Source organism: Lithobates pipiens, unplaced genomic scaffold (assembly GCF_037356315.1).
Source record: "Lithobates pipiens isolate NorthernLeopardFrog02 unplaced genomic scaffold, aLitPip1_a1.2 Scaffold_30, whole genome shotgun sequence".
Taxonomy (NCBI): Eukaryota; Metazoa; Chordata; class Amphibia; order Anura; family Ranidae; genus Lithobates; species Lithobates pipiens.
Window position 1 is genome coordinate 697,003 of NW_027507791.1, and position 16,397 is coordinate 713,399.

At 42.1% G+C, this 16,397-nt stretch overlaps 1 long non-coding RNA gene across 2 annotated transcripts in view; it reads left to right on the top strand.

The window, feature by feature from the left end:
* LOC143942019 (uncharacterized) overlaps positions 1 to 16,397 on the top strand; it is a 121,170-nt gene that overhangs the window by 14,508 nt on the left and 90,265 nt on the right. For both annotated transcript variants that reach the window (XR_013264635.1, XR_013264634.1), the window contains exon 2: positions 8,579 to 8,666. This is a non-coding gene — a long non-coding RNA (uncharacterized LOC143942019). The remainder of the gene's footprint in view (positions 1 to 8,578; positions 8,667 to 16,397) is intronic.

A 16,397-nucleotide genomic window follows, 5' to 3' on the forward strand; every position in this document is an offset into this window, starting at 1 on the left:
GAGATGATCGAGTCCTTTATCCTGCTTGGCTGGCTGTCAGGGGAAGATGGCCCTCCATAGGATTGATTGGCAGAAGCGACATCAAACGTCACTTCTACCCAATGCTCTTAAAGGAGAATTATTTATTTTTATATTTTTCAAATTACATTTTTTTATTTATTGCATTTTAGTGTAAATATGAGATCTGAGGTCTTTTTGACCCCACAATCTCATATTTAACCGGTTCCCGACCAGCGCACGCCGATGTACGTCGGCAGAACGGCACAGGCAGGCATATTGGCGTACAGGTACGTCCAATCTTCAATGCCGCCCTGCCATCGCAAGCGCGCCGCTGGTCGGCACCCCCGTGAGTGCAGTCGCGGGTCCCGTGGACTCGATCGCCGCAGGCATACCCGTGATCGTCTCACGGGACGGCTGAATGGAGGAAATGCCGTGTAAACAGCATTTCTCCATTCTGCCTAGCAACTAGTGATGCTGATCTCTGCTACATGTGATCAGTGTTCACTAAATGAAAGCCCAGCCCCCCCACAGTTAGTAACACACCCCTAGGAACACTTAACCCCTACATTGCCACCCACTGGACTGGTTAACCCCTTCACTGCCAGTGTCATTTACACAGGAATCACTGCATTTATATAGCAGTGATTACTGTATAAATGACAATGGTCCCAAAAAATGTGTCAAAAATGTCTGATATAAAAATCGCTGATCGCCGCCATTACTAGTGATAAAAATAATAAAAAAATACTAATAAAAATGCCATAAAACTATCCATATATTGTAAACGCTATAACTTTTGCACAAAATAATCAATAATCGCTTATTGCGATTTTTTTTTTTTTTTTTTTTTTTTTTTTTTTTTTTTTTTTTTTACCAAAAATATGTTGAATACGTATCAGCCTAAACTGAGGGAAAAAACGTTTTTTTATATATTTTGGGGGATATTTATTATAACAAAGTAAAAAATAATGTGTTTTTTTTCAAAATTGTCGTTCTATTTTTGTTTATAGCGCAAAAAATAAAAACCGCAGGGGTGATCAAATACCACCAAAAGAGAGCTCTATTTGTGTGAAAAAAAGGACGCCAATTTTGTTTGGGAGCCACGTCGCATTACTGCGCAATTGTCAGTTAAAGCGACGCAGTGCCGAATCTCAAAAAGTGGTCTGGTCTTTGACCAGCAAAATGGTCCGGTCTGTAAGTGGTTAAGAGGTCCTGTCATGCTTTTTTTTCTATTTTTCTATTACAAGGGATATCTACATTCCTTGTAATGGGAAAAAAGGTGACCCAATTTTTTTTTTAAAGGACGGTGTCAAAATAAAAAATAAAATAAAATAAATTTAAAGCTCCCTGTCTCGATAAGCTCGCACGCAGAAGCGAACGTATGCGTGAGTAGCGCCCGCATATGAAAATGGTGTGCAAACCACACATGTCAGGTATCACCACAATCGTCGGAGCAAGAGCAAAAATTCTAGCCATAGACCTCCTCTGTAACTCAAAATTGGTTAAACTGTAGAAATTTTTAAACGTCGCCTATGGAGATTTTTAAGAGTAAAAGTTTGTCGCCATTCCATGAGCGGACACAATTTTGAAGCGTGACATGTTGGGTATCATTACACAACATTATCTTTCACAATATATAAAAAAAATGGGCTAACTTTACTGTTGTCTTACTTTTTAATTCAAAAGAGTGTATTTTTTCCAAAAAAAGTGTGCTTGTAAGACAGTTGTACAAATACGGTGTTACAGAAAGTATTGCAACGACCGCCATTTTATTCTCTAGGGTATTATAAAAAAAATAGGGAAGAGTTATGCCATGTACACATGAGCGGAATGTCTAACAGAAAAAGTCAGATGGAAGCTTTTCATTGCATATTCCGATCGTTTGTAGGCCTCATTGGACTTGTTTTTGAAAATTCTGACGGACCCAGAAATACAACATGTTCTAAATATTTACCATGGAACCAATTGCTAGCGGGAAAACCGCTCGTCTGTATGCTGTTCCAACGGACCAAAAACTATGCATGCTCTGAAGCAAGTATGAAACAGAAGCTATTTGCTACTGGCTATTGAACTTCCTTTTTCTAGTCCCGTCGTACGTATTGTACGTCACAGCATTCTTGACGATCGGACTTTGGTGTGTGTACAAAAGATAGTTTTAGCGGAATTCCATCAGAAAAACCTTCAGAGTTTATTCTGATGGGAAAACTGGTCATGTGTACAGGGCATTAGCTGTAATAGAGGATTTAGATACAATAACAAATTGCAGCTGGACTCTTATGACTTCTATCAGTGTCTGGTTAAAGCTTGTAGGAGGGGTTTTCATTCTCCTCTGACTGCCCTATAAGGCTGCAGGACCCATGATCCTCTATCTGGACAGTGCTGATTGGCCCAAAATGCTCTGTACGATCAGCAGATGGATTGGGAACTGTGGAAGAAGGGGAGGATCTGTGCATACAGGATCAAACAGCCTTTTTTACACAATGCAGAGGATTAACCCCTTAGGTTCCACAGTGACTATAACGAGCATGCTTTACTGTATGTACAGACTGATTTTACTGTTGTGGGTTTAGTAACACTTTAAAGTGGTAGTAAACCCCACTTGGTCAGTTTTACCTACAGGTAAGCCTATAATAAGGCTTACCTGTAGGTAAAATTAATATCTCCTAAACATGCACTGTTTGGGAGATATTTACCCTGCGGGCAGCCAGTTACGTCATTGACAGATGCATTCTGAAGGTCCGACATACCGAGGGCTTCCGCACTTATGCGCAGGAGTGACAATCATATAGCCGGAGTCCGCAAACCCAGTAGAAAAACTTGGGGGGAAGATATCAGCCCTCTCAGTGGTGACAGTACAGTGCTGGAGGGCTTCATCCAAGATGAGTGTTTTTATAATGTGCATTATGCCATTGCTTTGCAGGTTTTTTTTTTTTTTTTTTTTTTCAACAGCCGCGGTTTACAACCGCTTTAAGCAGTTAAAGAAAACCATATTTTTCTTTTTCCACACTCATACTCAATTTAGATCAAATTTGTTAAAACTGATTTGACTGGCCTGGGTGGAAAATTATTTAAAATTTTCCATTAATTTGAATCCCAAGATACTTTGTTCATAAATATGATCATATTTTGGTCGATCAGATTATGAGATTACATGGTGGAAGCAGAAAAGCAATTGATCATAAGTTACAATGAGATCATCACTATCAAAATAAATCTGCTTTCCCTGTGTGGCATATTGATCGAATGGGTTGGTAACTATAGATTGATTATTCCCAACAGAAGCTTGTATGGCCACCATTCTGTATCTTGTGCCAATTCGGAATAATAAAAAAGATTTTAATAGACATAAGACTCAATTCACTGCAAACGCACAGAGAAAAAGATACATATTTTCAAAAAAGTGACAGTTATTTTCCATCGAGATACGAAAGTTATACAGTCGACCCCTGCAAAGTGGCAGGTACAGAGTTTGCGGCCTCAGTCCTTTGTGGATTTTTGCCCAGCATCATAACAGTTGCGTATAGTTATCGTGAGTGTGTCACTGAGTGTTTGCGTGTTTTCTGTTCTACTTAAAGCCCTAAAATGCCGCCCAAGCGCCCTGCACCTTCTAAGGCTTCTGGCAATGAACCAGAAGAAGTTTAAGAAACTCCAGAAGACGGTTGAGCTACTGGATTTGCTCCGGGAAAAAAAAATTATCGTTTTCAGAAACGATTCCATATTAAAAGTGTTTCTTTACATGGAGAGGCAGCATCTGCCAACTAAGAAGCCATGGAAAAGTACCCCAAGACTTCAGGAACATCATAGAGGAGAAGGGATACAAGCCCGAACAAGATTTCAACATGGATAAGATGGGCTTGTCCTGGAAGAAAATGTTGTCCAGAACTTACATCAAGAAGGACGAAGCCAAAGCTCCAGCGTTTAATGCACAGAAGGACAGAGTGACGCTCATTATGTGTGGCAATGCTGCTGGTTACATGATGAAATCAGGCCTCATCTACAAAGCAACAAACCCTAGGGCCCTCAAAAACAAAAATAAAAACCTTCTGCCTGACTACTGGATGCACAACCCTAAGGCATGGATTACCAAAGTCCCAGCTTCAAACTGGTTTCACCAGTGCTTTATCCCTCAAGCCAAGGAATACCTCCATGACTTAGGCATGGACTTCAAGGTGATGCTCATTATGGATAATGCTGGCGGCCACCCTTTGAATTTGTATTGCAAGGGAGTCCAGATTGAGTACCTCCCTGTCAACATCACCTCCCTCATCCAACCAATGGACCAAGGCATGATCCGTGCCTTCAAGGGTCTTTATACCTGGAATTACCTTCAACACCTTGTGGATGCAATGGAGATGGACAAGAATTTTACATGTAGCACTGACACTGAGCGGCTGGTTTTGCTGGACTTACCGTTGCCTTCTCCACCTCGTGTGCGTCTAGGGGTTTCCCAAGGTTAATGGCCCAAAAAACTGCAGAGACCGACGCTTGAATCCCTTTAGGAATTTTTATTTGCAAAAACGTCAAACAGAACACAGTCTCTCAGTAGGGAATAGAGGGTATGGGTAGTAAAGCTCAGGTACTGTTGGAACTGCTGACACTTGAAATGCCTCTCTCTAGGTGATCCAGGGAATAGCCATTCGCAACAGGATATTTCTACTATCTGATAAATTCCTCTTTGTGAATTTAGCAACAGGTGATTTAAAGTGGTTTGGTACCTAAAAATGAAAGTACATGTTGTTAAAATCAACAGATAGCATACTTACCTAAACAAACGAACCCTGAAAAAAAAAATATTATTTACTTACCTTTTATTTCTGATGTTTCAGCTGACTTCCGGGTTGTCCTCCCGTGGGAGTAGGCGTGGCTATCGTCCTCGCAATGGTCCCTGGGAAATTTGTAAGCTATTTCCCAAGAATCCATGGGGGACAATGAAATTGCGAAATCTCGCGAGATTTCGTTAGGACGCCGGTCACGTGACGAGGGCGTGTACGAATTTGCCATTTTTAAAGTGGGCAGGCAGCTGTATCTGCCATTACACTGCTCTCACTGAGCTTGTGCAAGATGGAGCGGAGCATGCTGGGAGCCAGGTGTCGTCATATACCAGGAAGTAAATGCCTGTGGGCTTCAGACGCCCACAGTTAAAATGGAAAACGCCAGAGCAGGTTTTTATAAGTCATCCTGAGGAAAAGATTCGTCGCGCCGGGGGTCAAATAAACGCCAGACGTGGATGCCAATCGAAGGTAGCACTCGCCCACCTGTGAGACAGGTAAGAAAAAAAAAGAGCGGAATCCCACTTTAAGTATAGAAAAGTCTCTGCCACAGACTTGGTTGTAGAACTTTAGAATAGACAGTCTCTCACAGAAACATAGTTGTAACTGAAGGATGAAATTAGGAACTCTTACAGTAAGAATGCGGATTCACTTGGTGTCCTTTCAGCTTAGCTTCCAGGCTCTTACCGAGCAGCCAGCCTCGTGCATGGCCCTCTCCTGAAGAGTCCTCTCCTGGTTGCGTTTTCAGTTGCTGGGCCTCTCCAAACCCGAGACAGCACCGGACCACCTTGGAACTCTCCTTCCAGTTACTGTGACTCGGACTACCCAGTCCCGAGACTCGGAAACGGATGGATCCACACCCCAGGCCATGAGGGCCTCTGGGGGCTTGTCAGAAGGACCAGGACCAGAGAGTCAGAACATACTTCTGGACCGGAACCCAGAACCATGTGACCTCAGCACCTTAACCACTTCAATACAGGGCACTTTCGCCCCCTTCCTTCCCAGCCCAATTTTCAGCTTTCATCGCTCTCGCACTTTCAGTGACAATTGCGCGGTCATGCTACGCTGTACCCAAATGAAAATGTTATCATTTTGTTCGCACAAATAGAGCTTTATTTTGGTGTTATTTATTCACGACTCCGTTTTTTATTTTTTGCGATATAAGCGCAAAAAAAGCGTAAATTTGGAAAAAAAACAATATTTTCTTTCTATTTTAAAAGAAATCCAATAAAATCTAATTTTGTCATAAATTTAAGCCAAAGTGTATTCTGCTACATGTTTTTGGTAAAAAAAATTCCGTTAAGTGTATAATAATTGGTTTGTGTGATCACGGACATATGTACGCAAATGATCACGTACATATGTGTGCAGATAATCATTGGGACATGTGATTTTAGTGGGACATATGTGGGGGACATGTTTTTATTATTAGGGACATGTGTTTTTATTATTTGGGGACATGTATGTTTTGGGGACATATGTGGGGACATTGTGTTTATACTGTGTGGTGTGTTGTGTGTTTACACTAGACTGATGATCAGTGAGTAAAAAGCTGTAAAAAACAGCTCATACTCACTGATCATCAGCCGGCTGCAGCGATCTCCTCTCCTCAGCGATGACTTCTGTGTGAGGAGAGGAGGAGCCGATTGCCTGTTTGTTTACATCACATGATGGCCGTGATTGGACACGGCCGTCATGTGATCAGGAGGGCCAATCACAGAGCCCTCCTGCCGATCTGAGATGCGCCGTGTCTGGGTGACACGAGCACATCGGTATCGCGCCACTGCGCGGGCACGCGCGCACGCGATCCCGCTCCTTCTGAAGGACGTTCCTGAACGTCCTATCAGAAGTGGACGGCTCCCACCCGGCCATATATGTGCATTGGCCGGGTGGGAAGTGGTTAAGTACCCTCTCCTAGAATACACAGCGAGGCAACACACTGATTGGCTCAGAGAGAGAGATTGCGTTCCAATGCCTGTCATAGGTGACACCTACACCTATGACCAAGCTGAACATAGTACAGTCCAGCCAAACTGATGCTGAAACCATAATTTACTGAAATTAACCCTAAAACCCAACTATGGTCTTAGGAAATACGAAATTTACAAAAACAGCGCGTGCGCTTCAGGAGTCGGCGCTACATACATTAAATGGGTACTGGTGTAACTTTACGATTGCAATGTGCCTGTCCATCATTCAAGCTGCTCTTAAGGAGATGAAAAAGGAAACCCTCAATGCATGCTGGAAGAAGCTGTGGCCAGAGTGTGTCCATGACTACAAGGGCTTTTCACCTGAAGAAATTCAGCATGAGGCTGTTGACAAGGCCATGAGGCTGGCAAAGGTACTTGGTGGCAAAGGTTTTGACGACATCACTCAAGATGAGGTCAACAACCTTATCAATGTGAACCCCAGATGGACGAGGATTTGTTGGAGTTAACAAAGTCTGCCAGTGAAGAGGAGGAGGAAGTGACAGATCAAGAAGAGGAGGAGTAGGGCCTGACATTGGAACGTTTGTCCCAGATTATTAGGACAGCGAAGGAGTTACAAGGGATGATTGAAGCTTGGAATCCCTATATGGTCTGGGCTCGCAAAGTTATTAATGGCATTGATGCTGCCATTCAGACATATAAACCCTCCTCGCCACCATGAAATAACAGCAACTATCACAATGTTCCTCAAACCTATCAAGAAAACTCAGTACGAACCTCCACCAGAAGAAGACCCGTCAGAAGAACTTCTCCTGAAGCACCTGAAAAAGAGGCGCCACCCGAGGAGTTGTAAATACTTTACTTTGCTGTGCAGTCATTATCTTCATTACACTACATACCTGCATTGTACTGCACAGCTAATTCATCATCATCTTCAATCAATATCATTCATTATTGGTAAGTAACCATACATTTTACTGTATTTTTATTAAATTAAATTATTACTGTACAGTATTTAGCCTAAATATAAGCATTTATAGGCATTTATGTGAAAACAGCCAAAATGTGTGTTTTTTTTTAAAATTCGCGGGTGCTCTATGAACGTAACCCCCACAAATTTTTTGTCAACTAAAATCTAATGGATTTAGTAAAATTGTAATGCATTATTTAAGCATTTCTATAAAATCTCCAAACTCATTATATACTCCTGAAGTAAAAATCTAATAACATGATATTATTTATAGTATTAAGGTTGGAACATGCACTACAGATACAAATTTAGCCGTTGTGATATATAACATCTTTATAAATAGAACCAACTTTCATAAACAAACAAGAATATTGTATCATATAAAAGTGAATGGTGCGCTTATTCCACAATGTGTGTATTGTGTACCAAATATGTGTCAAAACCGTATGAATTTCAACCAATTATAATTGAAACAAAATGATTAAAGTCGTGCTTCTAGCTTAAACACAATAGCCACATTTAATACAATTGCAAACAGATATATAATATAAAGTGACCAAAAACTAGAAGCTAATGAGCTTTCAGGTTTTATTACCAAAGCTCAATTGAACAAGCTGGGGTTAGAAGCTCATTGGTTTCTTTGCAGTAGTGAAGCTGATTTTGCACTTTCCAGCTTTAGTAAATAAACCCCATTGTGTACTTAAAGGTGGGGTATGCCTGTATTCTGTTTATATATGTATTTTTAGTTATCATGGAACCAGAGACCACCCCCAATGGTTTCAGTTTATTGTCAATAATAGGATGATGGTACCCCTTTCTCAAATTATTTGATTATCTCCATTTGAGGTCTCACTATTTATTTTTAGTTATTGTTTGGATTACTAAAAAATGTAATGTTATAATGTTTTCAGCCAGCAGGTGGAGTCCTATACACGGTCTACACTCCAAGTCTTTAAGAAGGGAACGTGGGACTTTAAATGAGGCAATTGACTTGTGGAGGTAAAGTATTTAGTGAACGTTTTTTATTTGTAACACTAGTAAAGTATTTACACACACACACACACACACACACACACACACACACACACACACACACACACACACACACACACACACACACACACACACACACACACACACACACACACACACACACACACACACACACACACACACACACACACACACACACACACACACACGGTATAAATATAATGGATACATATATATCAGCTTGGCAGCACATGATATATATGTATCCATTATGTTTATGCCACGTGTGCCTGTATATATTAGACATGTGCACTCTGAAATATTTTTTTGGGGAATTTCGTTCTCGTCCGAAAAATACATTTATTTAGTTACTCCCAAAATTTGTTTTTATTTATTTTGCTTCGTTAAAAAATGCATTTGTCCTAAAATCCGAAATAAGGTTGAATCTGTCATTGAAGGCTTATGATGTCTGTCGAATGTTCTAAGAAGATTCGACGGAGCAGCTAAACTGTATGACGTCGCAATCGTACATTTCCAGTCACTGTTCGGCCTACAAGTTATAGTAGAATTCTAATGTTGTATGACACTAGTAATAATTATATTTATTAATTATTATTACTAGTCAACCAACATTAGAATTCTTCTATAGCCTATGGGCGGAGCATTTGACCATAAATGTCCGCTCGTGGCCACTGCTTCATCGAATCTTCATGTCAAATCTTTTTTCTCTATGTCAAATAATCTTGGACTAATAGAGTTAGGTTAGGTACATTCTACCTTTTTTGCTATTGTCTCTATAATGTTGAATCTTTTCTCTCTATGTCAAATCTTTTCTCTCTATGTCGAATCTCAGGAAGGAGTACACCTTTTGTTTTTTTTATTGCATCTTTTTTAACATGTTTACATTTTTACTTACTTTCTGTTTTATTTTCCATATTTGATTATATTTTCCATATTTAGATTGTAAACACTCCATCTAGCATTTACAATGTAACCCCATGCTATGGATAAATAGGAAATATATAAATACAGGTAGAGATGGACGAACTTCCGACGGGGCGTTTGGCGAACGCGAACCGCAAACGCGGTCGAAAGTTTGCGAACCGCAAAGTTCGCGGCGGGCCCCATTGACTTCAATGGCAGGCGAACTTTGAAAACCTACAGGTCATATTTCCAGCCACAAAGTACTTACTAGCTGTGCACATATAGTCCCACCACATGGCCACTGACATAACACATGTATATCTGGGATCGACAACGACAAGCATTCTTTTTTTTATATGTGAAATTTTGACAATTCAGGACTCAGGAGCGCATGAAGGCAATGGAGGAGAGGAAAGGTCAGGGTAGGCTATGAAGATGGTGCAGAAGATGATCACCAGCACCGTGATATAGAACACTGACACCAGCACCGTGATATAGAGCACTGACACCAGCACTGTGATATAGAGTGCACTGACACCAGCACTGTGATATAGAGTGCACTGACACCAGCACTGTGATATAGAGTGCACTGACACCAGCACTGTGATATAGAGTGCACTGACACCAGCACTGTGATATAGAGCACTGACACCAGCACTGATGCCAGCAACTCACTGCAGAAGAGGGTGCAGATCGAGAGGATGAGGAGGGTGCAGAAGAGTAAGGCTGAGTAAGTCACTCAACCAAGTCTGGTGCATCCTTTGACGTAATCGCACGCACCTTCTGCAATTTGCCACTTTAGCTCAAGTCTGTTGCTCCTGCCCTACCCTTACCACTCCTGCGGAAGGGCCTGCCTCTTCCTCTGCCTGTCATTTTTTTAAATGACCCTGTGACAAAAGTCTCTAGAGAAGTGCAGTATGTATGTGGAAGAAGGTATATAACACCCCGCTTCAATATGTCGTTTTGGGGGCCACTGGTCTATCACACCAGTTATAATACTTTTTTCTAATTGCGTTTGTCACTCTTTGTAGTATCGCTGCAGAACCGCTCAGCAGTCACAATGCTGCACAGTGGAAATGCACTATACTATGCTTTCTATATGTGCAAGTATTTTATACGTGTATTACACACCTATATACTGCACACCAAATAGTACACCTATACCAGTCCTTACAAGGACCTTTGTGAACCGATTAGCTAGTGATGTGCAGACTGTACCTCAGTCCCTACACTGATAAAGGACTGCTGCAGAATAGGTCAGCAGTAGTGCACCAGCACCCTATATATTGTACAGCTATACCAGTCCTTACAAGGACCTTTGTGAAACGAGTAGCTAGTGATGTGCAGACTGTACCTCAGTCCCTACACTGATAAAGGACTGCTGCAGAATAGGGCCGCAGTAGTGCACCAGCACCCTATATATTGTACAGCTATACAAGTCCTTACAAGGACCTTTGTGAACCGAGTAGCTAGTGATGTGCAGACTGTACCTCAGTCCCTACACTGATAAAGGACTGCTGCAGAATAGGGCAGCAGTCAAGTATAATATTCTTTCTTTATTTGGAAGAAAATGTATTATTATACGTGTACAACCCTATATACTGTACTACACCTATACCATACCAGTCCTTAAAAGGACCTTTGTGGACCTAATAGTAACAGTGATTAAACTGACTGTCCCTGCTGCACACAGCGTCCTGTCCCTCTCTGCACTGACAAAAGACAGGCTGCTGCAACAATCACTAGCACAGCAGTGCACTCAACCCTATATCCTGTATTACACCTATACCATACCAGTCCTTAAAAGGACTTTTTGTAGACCTAATAGCTAGTGATTTGTGTCACTGCAGTCTCTCCTTGCTCTACACAGCAACCTCTCCCTATAATGACACATGAAAGAATGTAAAATGGCCGCCAGATCAGGTCTATTTATAAGTTAGGGGGAATGTCCAATTGTCCATGTGCTGAAATGTCTCCATTGGCTGTCCTGTACCCCATGATGGATGTGTCATCATGGGTCAAAGTTCTTTCACACTGTAAACACACAAGTCCGCCGGGTGAACAGCGGCAATAGTCCGCCGATCGGGCGAATCGCGAACACGCAAAATTCGCCGGGCGAACAGTTCGGCCATCCCTAAATACTGGGAGGCGTCAGGTGTCGTCACTTCCGGTAGTACTGTGCTCAGCGCTGTGTTATCCAGTTCTTATATCTAAAGCTACTACTTTTTTATCTATTTTTTTTTTTTTTTTTTTTTTTTTCTTTCTTGAAGTTGCATCAGTTTATAGCACGCCATAATCTCTCGTCAACAAATTTGTGGCAAGTTTTACGCCCTTGTGATTTTTGGTGCCCTTCTTCTCATCGCCACTATTTTGCCTGTTGGCAGTGCTACTTTGACATCACATGCAATCCTTTTTCCTTTTTTCTTTTTTAACATCTTCCTCTATTTTATTTTTATTTATTTTATAAGAATTTCGAAAAAGTAGGAATATTACAAAAATATGCTTCCTATTCCATAAACTTATATCTTCCCGTCCCCTCCCCCTCAGATCTCCCTCCCCAACCCCCCCCTCTCTCTCTCCGTCTCTCTCTCCCGCCCTCCCCCTCCTCTCTCCTCGGGACCACTCATTCTGGGACATTCCCTTGTTTCTTAAACTCCAACCATTTTCCCCATTTGCTATGATAAATTTCCACTTGATCTCCTCTTTTAAGTATTGATTCCTCCATTGATCTTAACCACTCTACTTTAGCTAACCATTCCCTCATGGATGGGGGTTCAACAGAGCCCCATCTCTTTGGGATCAGGCTTTTTGCAGCAATCAATAAGTGAGGTATCAATGAATTTTTATATTCCCCTATTGTTTTATCTGTGTCATGAAATAGACATGTCCAAGGATCCTTCTTTACCTGTTCCCCTGTTATCTGGAAGATGTTTCCTATTATTTTCTCCCAATAAGGGCCAATCTTACCACACTCCCACCAGATATGTGCAAAAGTTCCCACCTTATCACAACCCCTCCAGCATAGTGCTGATATGTCCGGCCTTCTCTTATGCGCTCTTTGTGGGACAGTATACCATCTTGCCATTAATTTAAATGACATTTCCGCTGACATATTGTCCTTAGATATTGTACCTGCTATTCTTAAAATCTTCTTTCTACGTTCCTTATCTCCCAGAGTACCCAACTCTTCTTCCCATTTTTTCAAAAACAGTGGTTCTCCTGGTTCCTTTTCCTCCTCCAGAATTTTATAGATTTTGGACAAACTTTTTTTTTTTACAGCTCGGGTCTGAAAGCATTCTCTCCATAGGTCTAAGATCTCCTTCCCCGCGAAGTGGTCGGGGTAGCGCCTGAACAAAATGTTTAATTTGTGCATATCTCCAGCTATCTAATTTCCTACATCCCCATTTTTGTCTTATTTCTCCTAAAGTACAAACTCTGTCCCCATTCATCACATCTTTCAAAAAAATATCACCCCTTTTTGCCCATCTTGTGAAATAAACATATTCTTCCTTCCCTGGTTTAAAAAAACTTGTGTCTAATAAAGAAATTAAAGGTGAATTGTGCTGCCAGTGATTTAATTCGCCCACTTTATCCCATATTCTAAACAGATTAGTAGTTAGTGGGTTAGTGCTTCTCCCCAAGTCACGGTAGTCCCGAGGTATCCAGATCCTTTTTCCTAGATTAACTCCACTTTGTGTTTTCTCTATATTTACCCACCCTTTATCGCCTTTATCATACACCCAATCCACCACCCGTGAAATTACTGCTGCCTGATAATATCTTCTAAAGTTCGGGGCGGCTAATCCCCCTTCTACTTTCCCCCTTTCCAGAGTCGCATATGAGATTCTAGGATTCCTACGTCCCCATATATGTTTTAAAATTAGGGTTTGGAGTTTCCTAAAGAACTCCTGCGGAACTTTTATTGGGATCATTTGGAACACATATATTAGTTTTGGTAAAATAAACATTTTCAACGCGTTTACTCTTCCTATTAGCGACAGGGGTTTATATCTCATGCGTTTAATACATTCTTTCACCCTATTTAATATATCTGTATAATTAGCTGCGTATGCGGATGACAATGTGGGTGTGATTTTTACTCCCAGGTACCTCAAATCTTCCCTACACCAGATGAAGGGGAAGAACCTCTGGAGTTCCTCTTGTTCTTTTTTTGGTACCGTTATGTTCAGAATCTCAGTTTTTGACATATTAATCTTGAAATTTGTCAGCTTCCCATATCTATGGATCTCCCTGATTATATTTGGCAAAGTCACCCTGAGATCCGAAACATAAAATATGTCATCCGCATACGCAGAGATCTTATACTCTTCTCCGCCCATTCTCACCCCCCTTATGTCTCCATTCTTCCTGATTGAAGCCAACAAGGGTTCCAAGGCGAGTATAAACAGCATTGGAGACAGGGGGCATCCCTGTCTAGTTCCATTGTATAGCTTCACTACCGGGGAGAGGTTACCGTTAATTTTAATTTTTGCCGACGGGCGGGAATAAAATGCTTTTATCCATCGTAATATTTTTTCTTTTAACCCCAAATATCTTAAAGTCTCAAACATGAAGCCCCAGTCTACCCTGTCGAATGCTTTTTCAGCATCCACCGATAACAGGGCGACTGGGGGTCCACTGCTCTCCACCCCATGAATCAACATTAGGGTTTTAAGACAATTATCCCTCCCCTCCCTGCCCGTAACAAACCCCGTTTGGTCCCTATGGACCCATTGGGGGAGCAACGGTTTCAATCTCTCTGCTATCACTTTTGAGAATATCTTCACATCCGTGTTCAGAAGAGAGATTGGTCTATAACTCCCAGGGGTTGTTGGCTCCTTCCCCTCCTTTAATATCAAAGTTATGTAAGCCAGCAATGCCTCTTCCCTCAGATCTTCCCCTTCTGCAACTGCATTCATATACTCACATAATTTGGGGGCCAATATCTTTTCAAACTTTTTGTAATATAAAATTGGAAACCCATCCGGGCCTGGACTTTTCCCTATTGCCATCCCTCTTATTGCCCTCGCCACCTCGTCTACCGTGACCGGGGTCTCCAACATTTCCAGCTCTTCCTCCGGGACTTTAGGAAAATCTATCCCTTTTAAATACTCAATAGTATCCTCCTTATCTCTGTTTTTCTCCATTCCCTGTCCTACCTTATATAACAGACTATAATATTTATGGAAGACCGTCGCTATTTCAGGAGTGGAGTGCTTCATTTCCCCCTTTTCATTTTTAATTTTGGGTATGAAAGACAAATTCCTTCTCTCCCGCACTACTCTCGCTAACCATTTCCCAGGTTTGTTCCCCTCCTGGTATCTTATGCTCTCTGCCCAGTGGTTAACTCGCACCCTTTCCTCCTCCATAAGTTCTTCTAATTGTAGCTTCTTATCTTTTAGCTCTACTTTCTCTGGGATCCCCTTTGATCTAGTTTGTTGCTCCAGTTCCCAAATCTCCTTATTTAGATCTTGTAACCTTTTCCCTATTTCCTTTTTTTTCCCTGTCCCAATGCTTATTAGGATTCCTCGTATATATGCTTTGTGGGTCTCCCATATCGTACTCCTCGTAACCCCAGGGGAATCATTTCTTATAAAAAACTCTTCTAGTTCTATTTCAATTCTGCTTCTAGTTTCTGGGTCCTGGATCAAAGCTTCATTTAATCTCCATGTCTCTCTTTTAGCCTGATCTATTACTAGCTCCAGCTGCACCATGACTGGAGCATGGTCAGATAAGGAGATAGATTTTATTACTGTATCTTTGAGAGCTGGGAGCATTTGATGTTCAATCAGAACATAATCAATTCGGGTGAATGTCCCATGCACCGAAGAGTAGAAAGTATAGTCTCTACTGTTCGGATGTTTAATCCTCCAAGCGTCAACCAACTGAAATTCTAAGAGCAGGGCCTTTATTTTTTTATATCTAAGCTCCGGCCAACGCGGGGACCCGGCTGAGGAGTCCACCCGAGGGTCGATGCCCATATTCAGATCTCCCGCTACTATCAGTTTACCTTTTTTAAACTCCGCTAATAGTTCCAAAACCTTCCTTAAAAATTTATCTGGGTCCCTGTTTGGGGAGTATATATTCGCAAAGGTGTATATTCCATCCGATAGTTTCCCTCTTATAAACAAGAATCTCCCTTCTGGGTCGGCCATCTGTTTCTCGACTTCAAACCTCACACTTCTCTCAAAGCCTATTGCTACCCCCCTGGCGTTACATGTTGTAGAGTCACCGTAGAACCATGTTGGGAACCCCCGGGACGTCAGTCTCCCTGTAGCCTCGTGTGATAAATGTGTTTCCTGCAAGCAGACCACATTCGCTCCATACAATTCCAACTCCCTATTAACTCTGAACTTTTTTTGGGGAGTACTTATACCCCTTACATTATATGTTATCAATTTCAGTCTTGTCATATCTCACTGATCCCCTCCCCCTCCCCTCCTCCCCCGGCCCCCCGGGAGGGAGACATCCCCCCCCCACCGGAGGTCGACGCGGGGGAAGAGAGAAGGGGGGGGCGAGAGAGCAGGAGAGAGAGCACCTAAACCCTGTTTGAGAGAGAGATTACCCCCTAACCCACCCCCCCCTCCACCCCCCTCCCATCCCCCCTCCCCCCTTCCCCCCTCCTCCATTTGGAGGAGTGAACAATTTCCACATTTGTTCCTCGCTTAGGTGTCCCGGTGACCCACAGGTCACCTTTTGCCCACCTAGCATTCTTTGGGAGGACCGCCTCATTCACGGCCTGTCCACGTGCCCACACCTCCCCCCCTCACCCGCCAATGATGGTAATTATACCCCCTCCCTCCCCCCCCCCCG